This window comes from Papaver somniferum, unplaced genomic scaffold (assembly GCF_003573695.1).
Source record: "Papaver somniferum cultivar HN1 unplaced genomic scaffold, ASM357369v1 unplaced-scaffold_31, whole genome shotgun sequence".
Taxonomy (NCBI): Eukaryota; Viridiplantae; Streptophyta; class Magnoliopsida; order Ranunculales; family Papaveraceae; genus Papaver; species Papaver somniferum.
This window is the reverse complement of record NW_020642151.1, coordinates 1526490-1540916: the sequence shown is the minus strand read 5'-3', so window position 1 is coordinate 1540916 and position 14427 is coordinate 1526490. Positions and strand designations below refer to the sequence as shown.

At 35.3% G+C, this 14427-nt stretch overlaps 2 long non-coding RNA genes across 3 annotated transcripts; both read right to left on the bottom strand.

Moving 5' to 3' along the window:
* Nucleotides 1-2684: 2684 nt before the first annotated feature.
* On the bottom strand, nucleotides 2685-5210 carry LOC113341711. The gene is made up of 2 exons (XR_003356101.1): nucleotides 3319-5210; nucleotides 2685-3178 (listed from the first exon to the last, which is right to left on the bottom strand). It is a non-coding gene; the product is annotated as an uncharacterized LOC113341711 (long non-coding RNA).
* A 3088-nt stretch (nucleotides 5211-8298) lies between these two features.
* Nucleotides 8299-11546, bottom strand: LOC113341715. Of its 2 annotated transcripts, none has more exons than XR_003356103.1 (5): nucleotides 11163-11546; nucleotides 9898-10041; nucleotides 9464-9583; nucleotides 9031-9101; nucleotides 8299-8921 (listed from the first exon to the last, which is right to left on the bottom strand). It is a non-coding gene; the product is annotated as an uncharacterized LOC113341715 (long non-coding RNA). The 2 variants fall into 2 exon arrangements; XR_003356102.1 differs by having other exon boundaries at nucleotides 9464-9576.
* Between the last annotated feature and the right edge of the window lie 2881 nt (nucleotides 11547-14427).

Below are 14427 nucleotides of genomic sequence, written 5' to 3'. Positions count from 1 at the left end.
AAAAATTGTGACGTAACTAAACTCAATATTAAAGTTTTAAAAAAAAAAAAATCGGTTAGGGAAACAAATTGTGATGTAACCTAACTCAATATATAGGTTTTCAGAGAATTTTTTTGTAAAGTAACCGAACTCAACATGTAAGTTTTCAAAGGACAAGGTTTTACATTTCTACTCGGTAAAAACGAAGACAATTACTAAAAAAAAGTAAGGAAAAAAAAAGATCATTTATAAATCATAGAGTATATTATTAGTTGTTAAATTTGGATGAAACTGTATATATTACACATTAAACTTAGATGAAATCAGTTTTATCTTAGTTTAAAGTCCTTCCCACTTTGTTCTAACAAATAAATCATCAATATGTATTTGGTTTCATCCTCCATATTCTGACAAGTAAATATATTTCTTTAAGGATGTGGCAGTAATGTGGTATTTGTTGCGGCTGAAAATGTTTCTAGTTGTGGTGGCGGTAACGGTGCAAGATCTTTTTTTCTTTTTAATATATATACTACTTCCGTTTCTGGAAAAGAGATACTATCACTTTTTCATTGAGGCTAAAAATAGGCTCTTTTCCGTAAACGGAGGGAGTATATAGTGTAACTTGTCTACCTTATTTTAAGCTAGAATACAACCAATTTCATCCTTATTATTTTTCTAATAATTTTTTTTTTCTTAGTTAAAGTTACGATGAATCCAGTTTCATCTTAGCTATTTTTCAAATAATTTTTTCTTTCTTGGTTTACGGCTGGATGCAACCAATTTCATCCTGCAAAAAAAAATCGAAAAAAACTTTTGAATTTACCTTCATTAATAGCTCATGTATTACGGATCACCTAAACACTTTTCGAAAATATAAATTTCATTAATATCAATCATGTATTTTGAAAGTTGTGAATCTTTTTGTAGTTTTTCTCAAATTGGAGAATGAAAGAGATATATTAAAAGAAAAAAAAAAAGGAAAAACATAAAGATGAAGGACATGTTTTCTAGAAAGTTAGGCACTCATTTCCTCCGTTCCTAATGTTTATTTGTCTATTTGAACCATACTTTAGGAATGTTTGCATAATTGACCCATTTTACTCGTTTTTGTAGAGTGTCATTGATTTTGTTTAGTAAAATTTATGGTTTATAATCATAAATAGATAAATAGTTTTGATATAATCATTTTAAAAATAAATTTTGCTGGGCATCCGGTGAAGTAATAATTTACGCCTAGAGGGACACACATTCAATCGACGCCTTTTTCAAAATATATATCAAGTTACTGTTCGGTTTGATGTAATTTAAAATCATGTGTAAATACAAATAGAACTGACACCTACACCAGGGTTGGAGTTGGGTTAATTTAAGGAGCTCAACACTAAATTCAAGACGTTTCTTTGGGTGGGCCAGATACGGGGAAAAAGCATAGCCCCATTAGTTGGGTTAATGTTTGTCATACTCATGAATAGGGGTGTCAACGGGTCCCATTGGATCCGAATAATATACCGGAACTGGTAATTTTTATCGGTTCCGGATCTTAATGGTTTCGGGTCTGGTTCCTAAATCGGTGGACCCGGAACCGGACCCGATAAAACTCTTATATTAGCTTGAATTTAGTAATTTTTCATATAAAATTACTATTTATATCTATATGAATGTTCTAGTTATGATTAAACATAAGAAAATAAAGGATAAGTGAAAAAAATTTAAGCAAAATTACACTAATCTTTCTATTTTAAGTAAAATTTACAAATAAAAGATAAATATTCAGGTACCCGATACCCGACGGGTACTTGCCAGGTAATACCCGTTAGGACCCGAAAGCTTATCGGTTCCTAACGGGTCTATCCGTCGAGTAATCATTTTGCTAACGGGTCCGTTACAGGTTCGGTTCGGTTCCGGATGATTTGGTATCCGTTGGCATCCTACTCATGATGAAGGTGGCTTAAGTGTCAAGGACTTAGAATTTACCAATACTGCTGCTAATTTAAGACATATATGGGACTTTGTTTGGTAAAGTCACCATTTAAACTGATTGGGTAAATCATAATCTAATAAAAGGTAGAGATTTCTGGAGTTTAACAGTTCCTCGGGAGTCTTCTTGGTGTTGGAGAATACTTTTAGAGCACAAAGATCTGGCTAGACAGTTTATTGGAGTTATAGTTGGAAATGGGTCTTCTGTGAATTTCTTAAATGATAATTGGCACCCTAAAGGTAGAGTTGCAGATTGGATTGATCCTAATGTGCTTGATGTTTTAGGTATCTCTCAACTGAGCAAGGTTTCTGATTTCATTAAAGATGAGAAGTGGACCTTTCCTGATAGTATGGAGGATACTGTGGTGGAGACCGTGGCTGACATTTCTTCTGTGGAGTTTTAATGTGGCTGAGGTTGATATGTTCATATGAAATAAACTTATAAATGCATTTCTTCTCACAATCTTGAACATAGATGGATAAGATCTTGTTTGGCTTAAAAACCATATCCCAAGACACTCTTTTATATCTTGGCTGGGCTTGCATGAAAGGTTGAAAACTAGAAATAAACTTCTCAATTGGAGATTTATTCAAGATGATAGTTGTATTATGTAGTGACCATGAGAATGAAAATCATCTTTTTCATGCTTTCCCTTTTTCTTCTATCATATGTAAAGGTATGATTCTTAAAATGGGGTATGTAAAGGATATGGAAAGTAGTTGGGATGAAGAAGTAGCCTGGTGCATTAATGCTTTTAAAGGGAGAAGCTATGTTTCTACAGTTAAGAAGTTGTTACTCAATAGTTATATCTATCATACGTGGAGAGAAAGAAACAATAGATTATTTAGATCTCAATTTGCTTCTGCTGATGCTGTGAGTTTTCTCATTGTCCAGGATGTTAGATTTAAAATGTCAGACACTAGTCATCAGGAGGTTGAGAATATTAATGCTAGATCGTTTACGCAGAGATGGAGGATAAATTTTTTTTTTGTTTTTCCAGAAGTTATTAGCTGTTCTTGGCAGGGTCCTTGTGAGCCGGACATTATAATATGCAATTGCTTCCATTCCAACTTGCTTCTTCGACATATGGGATGAGTATCCACGAATCCCACCACCTTGTTTTCTTCCAAACACCTCCTCTAATTCAGCTGAAACCACATTACTAGAACTTGACTGATCTCCTTTTCCTTTGTTCCTCTCTAGAGCCCTTGATACTTTGCCCTGCATTTAGAATGAAAAAATGTAGCTGCAATAAGTACCATTTACCGATGAGATCAGAAAGGCACAAAATAGTAGGTGCTGGTTGAAAAAATGTAGCTCCAATATATAAAAATTAATTGTTACAAATACAAATAACTTACACTATTCAAGTGCACTAGGATGGACAGTCCCATCACATCTTAAATGCCCGTATAACCACTTCTTTGTTGTTGACGGTGGTACCCCTTTTTCGCTTACTACCTTCATTTACATCCTTATTTAACCCTTCAAATACTCAATAGGCATTATCGACAAAATCTCCTAACCTACATTGTTCATAGCTAATGTTCTCTTATACATGTTCCTCAACAGAAATTTCCTCCTCTAAATTTTCTACATATACATTATCAACATCCACATTTTCTTCTACATGTTCCAGCACCACTTGTGATGATGTGGTGGATTCCTCCCCATGTAGACACTAAAGTACATATGACTTGTTTATTAGGTGTACTTCTAAATGATACTTGAGAGAATACTTATTTCTACTAATATGACAAAGACAGATACAATATCATTCTAGAATTCAAATTAAAAAAATCCAAAGTGTACATAAGCAAAATCACATCAATCAATCTATAAAACATTGTCGAATAACCAAATGCTATCAACCGAAACATGTTATAGTAACCAGCGAAACATGTTATAACAATCTTATACTCATATCCCTTCTTAAAGATCAAATATGTTATTATAACAACCAGCAAAACACACAAACCCTTACTTGTTTAACTTGTTTATCTGGTTTCTACATCAACTACAAACAAAAAAAATCAACATTTACGATTGTAGTTTACTGGCTTGATTCATAGATTCATAGATTCAGACTCTTTTGTCAGTAGCCGATTACGTTGAACTCTGATCAAATCTATAATCTGTGCAACTTTATAGTTCTCAAGCAAGCTCTATACCTGAACTCTGATCCTAAAGATGAAGGATCTGTCCCTCTCTTTAGAAGAGGTCATGTTCAAATATATTCATCCAGGAGCTCACAATCGCCAGGTTTGCGCTAACAAACCAAAACCCAACAATGATGAATCTGAATCTAGTTCTACAAACTTAAACTGAAATCCGACAAAAACCCAAGTTTGAGAAAGAGTTGAATTTATGTGAGATTCAGAAACAAAATCATACTTAGAATATATCATTCAACTTCACTATCATGAATTAAAATAATAAGCAGAGACAAAGATATATAACTTAGGTTGTTACTAAGGAGATGCTAAGACACGTGAAACCCATCTGATTGTTGTAAGAAATACTGCAACATGATGTATGCAATGCCATGCCATGATACTAGGATACCTTTGCTATGTTAATATCTGTAATCATGTATAGTGTTTATATTCTCTGACGGTTCTACAGGTTAATGATAACTTCGTAAAAAGCCCATACATTCACAACTGCGAAACTCTTTTGGTACATCTTTTTGGATACAAAATACTTTTCCTTAATCTTTTTTTTTTTTACCGAATTTTAAGAATGAATCTGAAATGAAAAAGATGTTAGTTAACACTTAATGCTGACAAGTCATTGGTATAACTGCATTACGCAACATTTATGGCAAATGTAAAACCAACTTTTATTCTAGAAGTGTATCCAAGGAATGCAGATGGCAATGCAGTTTTCCAGTTACACAAGACCTGCAGTAGATGGACCTATCGAAAAGGGGACTGAAACCCCAAAAAAACAGCTTAAAAATACAAAAACCAGTGCATAAGAACATGGAGTGATGAAGAGATATGACAAAGAATTTATCTCCTCAGCAAGCATACATACTTAGTACGGGACCATTCTGTTTCAAGACGTTTAACCACATCACACGTTTGATTTAAAATGTCAGAAATTTCTATCGACTTCTGACTGGGTAACAGTCCAGAGCCATGACTGAATAAGATCTACGCCTGAATATGGTACTCTAGTTTGAAACCACACTGTGAATCATCTTCGTTGAAGCCCAAAAGTGATATGAAGGATAAAAATGAGAAGGGGTTTAATAAGAAAGGTGGGAACTAAAAATAAATGGTGGGAATAAATGAAAATCATGTGTTTCAAATGATTTGGTGTGAGACAAAGATTTAGGGGAATTTTAGGGGGAAAAATGTTGGGGGGTGGGGAATTTGAGAAGGAAGTAATGGGAGATTTGAAATTGGAGAGGGGGATTTTGGGGCGTTTGGAGTTTTGGCGGAATAACGGCCTTCTCCTGCCCCCGAAGAACTTAGCTCTCTATAAGTTATTAATTTTTCGAGACACTTTAAGACCACTTGTAATAGTTGAAAATCGGAATTAAAGCTACTCTCTTTTATTTGAGACTCTTATATGAGTGGAAGCACAAAAGACATATATATGTGTCTCGAACCCAAAAATCAATAAGTCTCACATTGGGGCATATGGTGTAGTGAAAGATTACTATAGTTAGACCCGAGTTTCTCGTTCGGATGAACTGTAGACGAAATATATCATAATTGAACATCACAGGTTCAAAGATTACCAGAGTTAGACCCGAGTTTCTCGTTCGGATGAGCTGGAGACGAAATATATCATAATTGAACATCCCAGGTTCAAAGATTACTAGTGTTCGACCCGAGTTTCTCGTTCGTATGAACTGGAGACGAAATATATCAGAGTTGAACATCACAGGTTCAAAGATTACTAGAGTTGGACCCGAGTTTCTCGTTCGGATGAACTGGAGACGAAATATATCAAAATTGAGTATCACAGGTTCAAAGATTACTAGAGTTAGACTTGAGTTTCTCGTTCGGTTGAACTGGTGATGAAATATATCAAAATTGAACATCACAGGTTCAAAGATTACTAGAGTTAGACCCGAGTTTCTCGTTCGGATGAACTGGAGACAAAATATCAGAAATCAACATCACAGGTTCAAAGATTACTAGAGTTAGACCCGAGTTTCTCGTTCGATGAACTGGAGACGAAATATATCAGAATTGAACATCACAGGTTCAAAGATTACTATAGTTAGACCCGAATTTCTCGTTCGGATGAATTGGAGACAAATATATCAGAATTGAACATCAGAGGTTCAAAGATTACTAGAGTTAGACCCGAGTTTCTCGTTCGGATGAACTGGAGACGAAATATATCAGAACTGAACATCACAGGTTCAAAGATTACTAGAGTTAGACCCGAGTTTCTCGTTCGGATGAACTGGAGACGAAATATATCAGAATTGAACATCACAGGTTCAAAGATTACTAGAATTAGACCCGAGTTTCTCGTTCGGATGAACTGGAGACGAAATATATCAGAAAGAGTTGGACCCTGGTTTCTCGTTCGGATGAACTTGAGACGAAATATATTATAATTGAACATCACAGATTCAAAGATTACTATAGTTAGACCCGAGTTTCTCGTTCGGATGAACTGGAGATGAAATATATTAGAACTGAGCATCACAGGTTCAAAGATTACTAGAGTTAGACCCGAGTTTCTCGTTCGGATGAACTGGAGATGAAATATATCACAACTGAACATCACAGGTTCAAAGATTACTAGAGTTAGACCCGAGTTTCTCGTTCGGATGAATTGGAGACGAAATATATCAGAATTAAACATCACAGGTTCAGATATTACTAGAGTTAGACACGAGTTTCTCGTTCAGATAAACTGGAGACCAAATTTATCAGATTTAAACATCACAAGTTCGAAGATTATTAGAGTAGACATGAGTTTCTTATTTGGGTGCATTGAAGATGAAATTTATCAGAATTGAACATCCCAGGTTCAAAGATTTCTAGAGTTAGACCTGAATTTTTAATTCGGGTGAACAGAAGATGAAAGTTAGTGAAATGTTCATTTTGCCACTTACTTAACTTTTTTTTTTAAAAATGACCATTTTACCCCTTATCGGAAATAAGTTCAGTAGATATTCCATAGACCGTGAAAATGACAATTTTACCACTTGCCCAAAAGTTAGTGAAATGGCTATTTTTCCACCTATTTTAATTTTTGAAAATGACCATTTTGCTCCTATACCTAAATTCTACCTAAAATGACTATTTTTTAAAAGAAAATTTCAATGCCAACTAGTGAAGAATGAGAATATATTGACAAAACATACAAAACTTTACACAAAATTTAAAAGACCGTTATCCAAAATTCGAAATATAAATTTACACTAAATGGACGTTTGCACAAAATGTTGACAAAATGGATGATATTTAGTGGTAATTCACGCAAAATGAACAAAATTTTAAGGAAATGTACACAAAATTTTAAGAAAATGACCAGACTACCCTTATCAAAAAAAGTACAGCATATATTTCAATGACTGTGACCCTTTACCTGAATAAGTGCAACAAATTCCAGACACTCTGAAAATGATTAGACTACCCTTATCGAAATAAGTGTATAAAATTCCCTGGAGACTGTGAAAATCTCCATTTTTTCCACCGATTAAATTTTTCGTAAATGACAATTTTGCCCATGAATTGAATTTTTATAACATGTCAATTTTGCCACTGGATAGGGTGAACCAGACATTTCAGAAGTTGTGAAAATGACCCGACTACACCTACCGAAATTCCGAGGACTGTAAAAATGGACAGACTACCCTTACAATAACGAAGACTGTGAAAATGACCAGATTACCCTTAGCAGAATAAGTGTAGTTGGTACTTTGGAAAAATGCTAAAATGGCCAAATTACCCTCAGAGTACGTGTGTCGAGGAGTTATCTTTAGGAAGGGAATGTTCGAGGAGTTACCTTTTTGACTAAACACATTTGATATCTTGTTAGCGCCAAATTTGTTCTTTTTGCCGCCATTTTAGTAGAGACACTCGGTAAAGAAAAGATGAGGCCTTAATAACTGCACACGTTTGAATACCTTTTTATTTAAGCACATTTGAACACCCGTTTGACTAAACGGCAAGAAACTTAGTAAAAGAAAAGATAAGGCCTTAATAACTTAACACGTTTGAATACTTTTTTGACTAAACACTTTTGAACACCTCTTTGTCTAAGCACATTTGATATCTATTTTGCTTTTTCTCCCCCCATAGCATCACATATGCTGTTAACTCAGCTGTCTGAAATTAAAGGATGATCATTTTGAATTCGGGAAGTAGAAAAGTAGTGAACAACTGACTGTTCCGGCCGCTATGAAAGAGTCGAGATTCTGGAACAGTCACTGCTGCTGAGCTCAAAGCAACAACATCACCAGAACTGTCATCTCATCACCAAACATCAATCTCCAACCAGTACTTCAGCCGTACTTCCCCTGCAATATCATTCATTTAACACAGTTCAATCAACACCAAAACAGTCATTCTTCCATCTTTAGTTTAACAGCAGCATCACCTCCGGGGCTCAACCAACATCAAAATTATCTCAAACTTTCACTCCCGTCATCTTGAATTGCCGTTCGAAACCAGCAGACAACAACTTCACACACATGGTTCTATTGCAACTACCACCAACACCTGAGATAAAGAAACCTTCACCCAAATCATGGCTTCAAAGTCTCAGTCCCAGCACCTTCAAACCCATCAAACCACTTCTCTGTCACCTAGAATTTGTACCTGAATCCTAACATTCATCTATAATACTCAGGCCAACACCAACCGCAACAGACCCATCTTCTCCATTCAAACAGATAATTGCAGTTCAGACCAAACACCTGCAACAGCCACACATCCATTTGTATCTCCAATTCCATAAACACAGATTTCCATCAGCTCATCTCCTGTTGCAGGCCAGCAATACAAATTAGGTAATTCCTCTAATTTGAGGAAATAAAAAAGGATATCATTTTATGATTCATATCTAGCTTCATGACCCGAGAGCAAAGCAACCTTCTTAACAGAACGCTAGATGCCGCATAGCAATTCCCTTGTGAGTAGCAACAGCTACTATCTCACATGGCCTGTAAAATAGTTCATGACGCGGTCAAAGTTGATCGTTCTGTTGGCTTTAGATGAACATGTGTACAAATAACAAACAAGAGGTGCGGCCAAGTAAAACGTATGCTTAGCTGTTCCTAAAATGCATCTTTTATCGGATTCTTGGGGACACTCGTAATGGATTTTTAAGTGCAGCTACCTCCAAAACAAATTTTTGGTGATTCCTCGTGCAAATGTTACACACTTATTTATCATGTATGTTATTCACATGATGCGATGGCTGCCGAAAGACAGACCCTAATTCAGGATCAGCATTGCCCTCTCAACAGGTTTGTTTGCAAAGTATTTGGAACAAACACAATGAGTCCTAGTAGCATATGCTTACCTGTCAACATTGGGTGCCCAAGCAACAGAATAAACTTGATCACCCTTGTCTCCCGCCAGTGCCAACTCTGCAACCTGTAGTCACCGCTGATGAGCCTCATCAAATTCCCAAACCTGTATACTTTAAACTTGTGTCATTATTCTTAGAATTTTTTATCTTTTAGTAAATTTGTTAAAAGTCGACAGAAGAGAAAATTAATAAGCCAGTAAAACTGAACTTGAGAAAAAACACACGAAAAGCAGATATTTATTAGGCCAGACACAAGTAATTATTTTGGACCAAAACAATCTTGTATGGGTAAACTTACAGATTGCAGTTCCAATAATGGAATCATCTAATTTATGTTAATCATCAGGGTGAACTATTGACTCTGAAGTAATTGACAACACAAGTAAAAGATCTTTGAAGATGTACATGATAGAGCTTAAACATACACTTGGAAGAGTTGAACTGAGGTAAATCAGTGCAAATGTCAATGGATTCCCTTCACCTCTCTGCAGATTCCACGAGATCGATGCAGATAAGAACGATGGTTTCTCAAATGCAGACGCTGAATCATTCACATTCTGAAACCCAGCCTGGTAAAATTTGAATCATAGTCAATATATAAGCAATCAAAATCACAGCCAATGCGCAAACATTTAAAAAAATGTGTGTAAGATAACTTATACAAGCACGAGTAAATAATACAGAACAATGTTTGACATCTGATCAGTAATTCATACCCTACATATGAAAAGGGTAAGTAGGTATTTAACAAGGAACCAGTGGTTATCCCAATTTTACTTGGGAAGTTTAGATATTCGTCGTGTGAATAAAGAGATCCTTATTCTGGTAAATACCTTTTGGTCAGTCGTTCAATATATCTGCTTATTTTTTTATGATCAGTTCAAGAAATTAGCTACTTCTTCTCCTAGTAGCCCTATGGCATCCTGCATTAATATGTCAAACATAAGGTGTTACTCTTTTGTGTCAAAAGGTGTTACTCTTTCTATCAGAGGTTTCTGCCCGAAGTGACTACTCCACTTAATCAATAAATTTTCTTTTTTAATGGGTTTCTGTTATGTGTTGCTATTGTTTTTTGACCAAGTGGCTACTCGCCTTACTGATACCTTGAAATCGATGGATCTAGGCAAAGAAATTGTCAGAAACAGGGGTTAGCATTGAACTCCATAAACAGCGTACAGACTATTTGAAGCCCATCTATTTTCGAATCAATTAAAATTCTAAAACGAATAACAGACTTCACAATGGCATGCTTCATCACTTCTATTGTATTTGCACATGGCATGGCCAGATGGCCTAACTCCTAAGTCAACTAGATTCACCTTCTGGTATACATCATTATTAATTAAAATCACCCTGGAAAGTTTCTATTCAGGTCCTAATCTATCTGAGCCTGACAATAAATAAAATCAATAATCAAGTTCTCCTTGTCCAGCAACATTTCACCAGAATCTACTTAAGCAAAGCAATTTCAGTTCAGTACAAACACAAATTGAATCCTTAGCAAATAAACCAATTTTACGCTCTAAAAAAACATCCAACAACCAAAACCCAGTTCTAAAATCAATCAAAACTAACCAAAATCTAGGTCCCCCTGATTTTGCCGTAATTTCCCCCCAAATTTCATATAACACAACCTAGAACATGACTAACTATCAATTCAAATGTAAAAACAGAACTCATAATCACTTACCTCATCAACAAAATCGACAGACCATGATTTTCTTCAACACCAGAATCACTTCTAGACCATGTTCATCGTTATCATCGTTCAGATTTTAGGTTAAATTTGTCGACATGATTAACATAAAACCTAACCTGGATAAAATCGATCGATTTAAAATCAGATTGACGGATTAGGTTGGAACTGCAATTTTTACACTCTGAGTCTCGTTAATCACCGGTTAACCATCATCTTCAGTTGCATGAAATCCAGATTGGTCGAGATGAAGAGCGGTGGTGATATTGATCCAGTTTAAATCAACATCACCCATTTCAATGGCAGCAAACCTGAGCTGAAATCGATGGAGATGGAATGAAAACTGGTGTTTTTAGGCGTGTTAATGGAGGAGTAGAACAGGGGTTAGTCCTCGAGTGATTTTGAGTGAGTTTAGTGTATTTTAAATCTGGGATTTTGAGAGAGTTTGAGAGTGTGTAGGAATTTTGAGAGAGTTTTGTGTTTTTGAGTTCAGGGAGTTTGGAGGAGTGTAGTGTATTTTAAATCTTGTGGATTTTGAGAGTTTGAGAGAGTGTAGGGGTTTGAGAGTGTTTATTAGAGGAGTTTGGGGAAGTTTGAGAGAGTTCACTCCTAACTCATTCTCTTTTAAGAAACAATAAAACCCTTATTTGCAAATAACATTGATCTTTAATCAAAAGAAAAAAATAAACGAAAATGATCATATCTCTGTATCAATAGTATGTTATTTTGTGCAACGAGATAATTTTTTTCCCTTCAATTTAACGGTCTCCATACAATTCTAACTCCCTTTGTTCACGAACATTTTCCCACGTATCATCCGCTATACTCTTTCTCCATGCATTAGCTTCTTGACGTTGTTGTTCTTGAGTTTGTTGTGTCAAAATTTCATCGTCATTTACAAGCGTTGATGGATGGCTATCTTCCTCTTCCTCTTCCTCGACCGAAAACTCATCTGAACGGCATTCTTTTCGTAAGAAGTTGTGTAGGCCTGCACAAGCTGTCATTATCTCCGCTTGCACCTGATACGGAAATGGAGGTTGAGACTTAAAGATCAAGAAACGAGACTTCACAACACCGAACAATCTTTCAACTACATTCCTCAAAGAAGCATGACGCATGTTAAATAATTCTTCAGCCTTTTTCGCATGATTACCCGGTTCCGTATTCTTATTCTTCCTAACATTCTTTTTCTTCTTGTTGTTTTCAGCAGGTTGGCTGGATTTTTCCATTCTATGGTGTGACATGTTAGCTACATTAGTACTTAGACTAATACTAGAACTTAACAAAACAAGGATAGTAATAACACCAAACAGTCTAATGTAAACATGATAAAAAAATGTGATACTAGATTACACAGTACTAACACGCAGAGCTACTTAGCCAAATTGTTAATCAAAGAAAATCCCTTAGCAACTCCTTGCAACAAAAGCACCGTATGAATTGGCTAAAACACGCCAATACGGAATGAAGTACGCCACTGTATTGAACTTTGGCATATAGAATAGAAGAGAAGTACGTGTCTAAATAAGAGGACTTAACAAGTGATAGTGATTCTCAATGACACCCATGCAAAGTAGCAAGCCAATTAATGCATGATGACATAAAAAATTATGAAGATAGTTGTAAAGGAATTCTGTTTCACCGAAACACAGTTTCAGATTGTCCAATCTTTGCAGTACTAATACTTACCTGATCCTCTTTAAATTTTTATGGTACTTACAACTCAATATTCCACAACACACTGAAAATCATAGCATTCCAACGGTTCATAAATACATTACTCAGAACCCGACTACTTTCAATACGTGCATACAGAATTCAGTTGTATTTCTCACTTTGGTGTACCTAAAGTTATCAGAACTTCATGAAATTTCTACAGTAGGTAACCTTCATATATACAAACATCATACTAAAATTTCAGCTTTGTCCGATAAGCGGAGAATGATATAGGAACAGTCCCCTATTCGGGATTTAAACTCAGCAGACCATAGTCATATATTGTGCAAGCTTTGCAGTAGCAAACGTGACCTGATCCACGTGAAAATTTTACTGTACTTATATAGCAAGGTAAACTACGACATACTCAAATTTCATCATATTCCGACGGTTGAATTTAAAGATCATTATAATCAATCATGCAATTTCTTTCCAAGATATTTTGAACCACAAATTAGGGTTTTGACAGAGAGAGAGTACCCACAAAAAAAAACTATACACACAATCAAAATAAACAATCATGGAGATCAAAGATATGAAAAACAATCAAAATAGTACACAAATCAAACTATTATAAACAATCATGGAGATCAAAGAAGAAAAAAAACATACCTGGAAAAAAACGTTTCCTCTTCTTTCTCCTATGGTTTTCTACGCACCAAACTCCTTCCCAAATCTCTACTCTTTTGAGAGATTTGTTGTGAGACCAAAATACACTAAAAACTCCTTCGAACTCCCCAAAGAAACCAACTCCCTAGTATTGTAGGGTTTTATGACTAACAGGGAGTTCAAGAGCTTTTTTTTAAACTCCCCAGCGACTAACATGTGTTTTCTAGAGAGTTTAGGAGACTCCTCTAAACTCCCCCACGACTAACGGAGATTTGGAGAGACTCCCTCAAACTCCCTCAGGACTAACAGGAGAAAACCTAAATACATTAAAATCTCTCGAACTCTCCCACGACTAACCCCCTGGAAGACTGCAGGTAGTGTTCGGGTAAAAGAAGAAGTTTGGGTCGTGAATCGTGATGTTTTTGATTTTGACCAAGTCTTTCTAAGTCTTTTGGTATTTTGGGTAAGGATTATTAGAAAAAAATAAAATAAATGGTGTTTTATTAGATATTTAGAAAAAGAAAATATTTATTTTGATTTTTAAAATTTTAATGAAAGTGTGATTTGTTTAATTGTTGGTAGCGATAAAGGAAATCTAAATAGTGGTAAAATTAGGGGTTTGTTTTTGATATTGAAAAAGCTTGGGTGGAATTAGTATTTAGATGGTAACCGTTGTTTTTAAACTTTTTCATCAACAAATATTATTGCTCCTTACCTAAGTTACAAATACTGAAAAAAATCTGTGATAATCTGCACTGTGAGAACATCCTGGTTTTGGTGTAGTGGTTCCTAAGAATGGTTCTAAGGCATACATCATGGATGTATTTTATGTTCCAGGTTTACATCAAAACTTACTAAGTATGAGTCAGTTGTCTGAAAGAGGATACTCTATGAATATTTATAATGGATTGTGTTTCATCAGAGATAGAAGAAG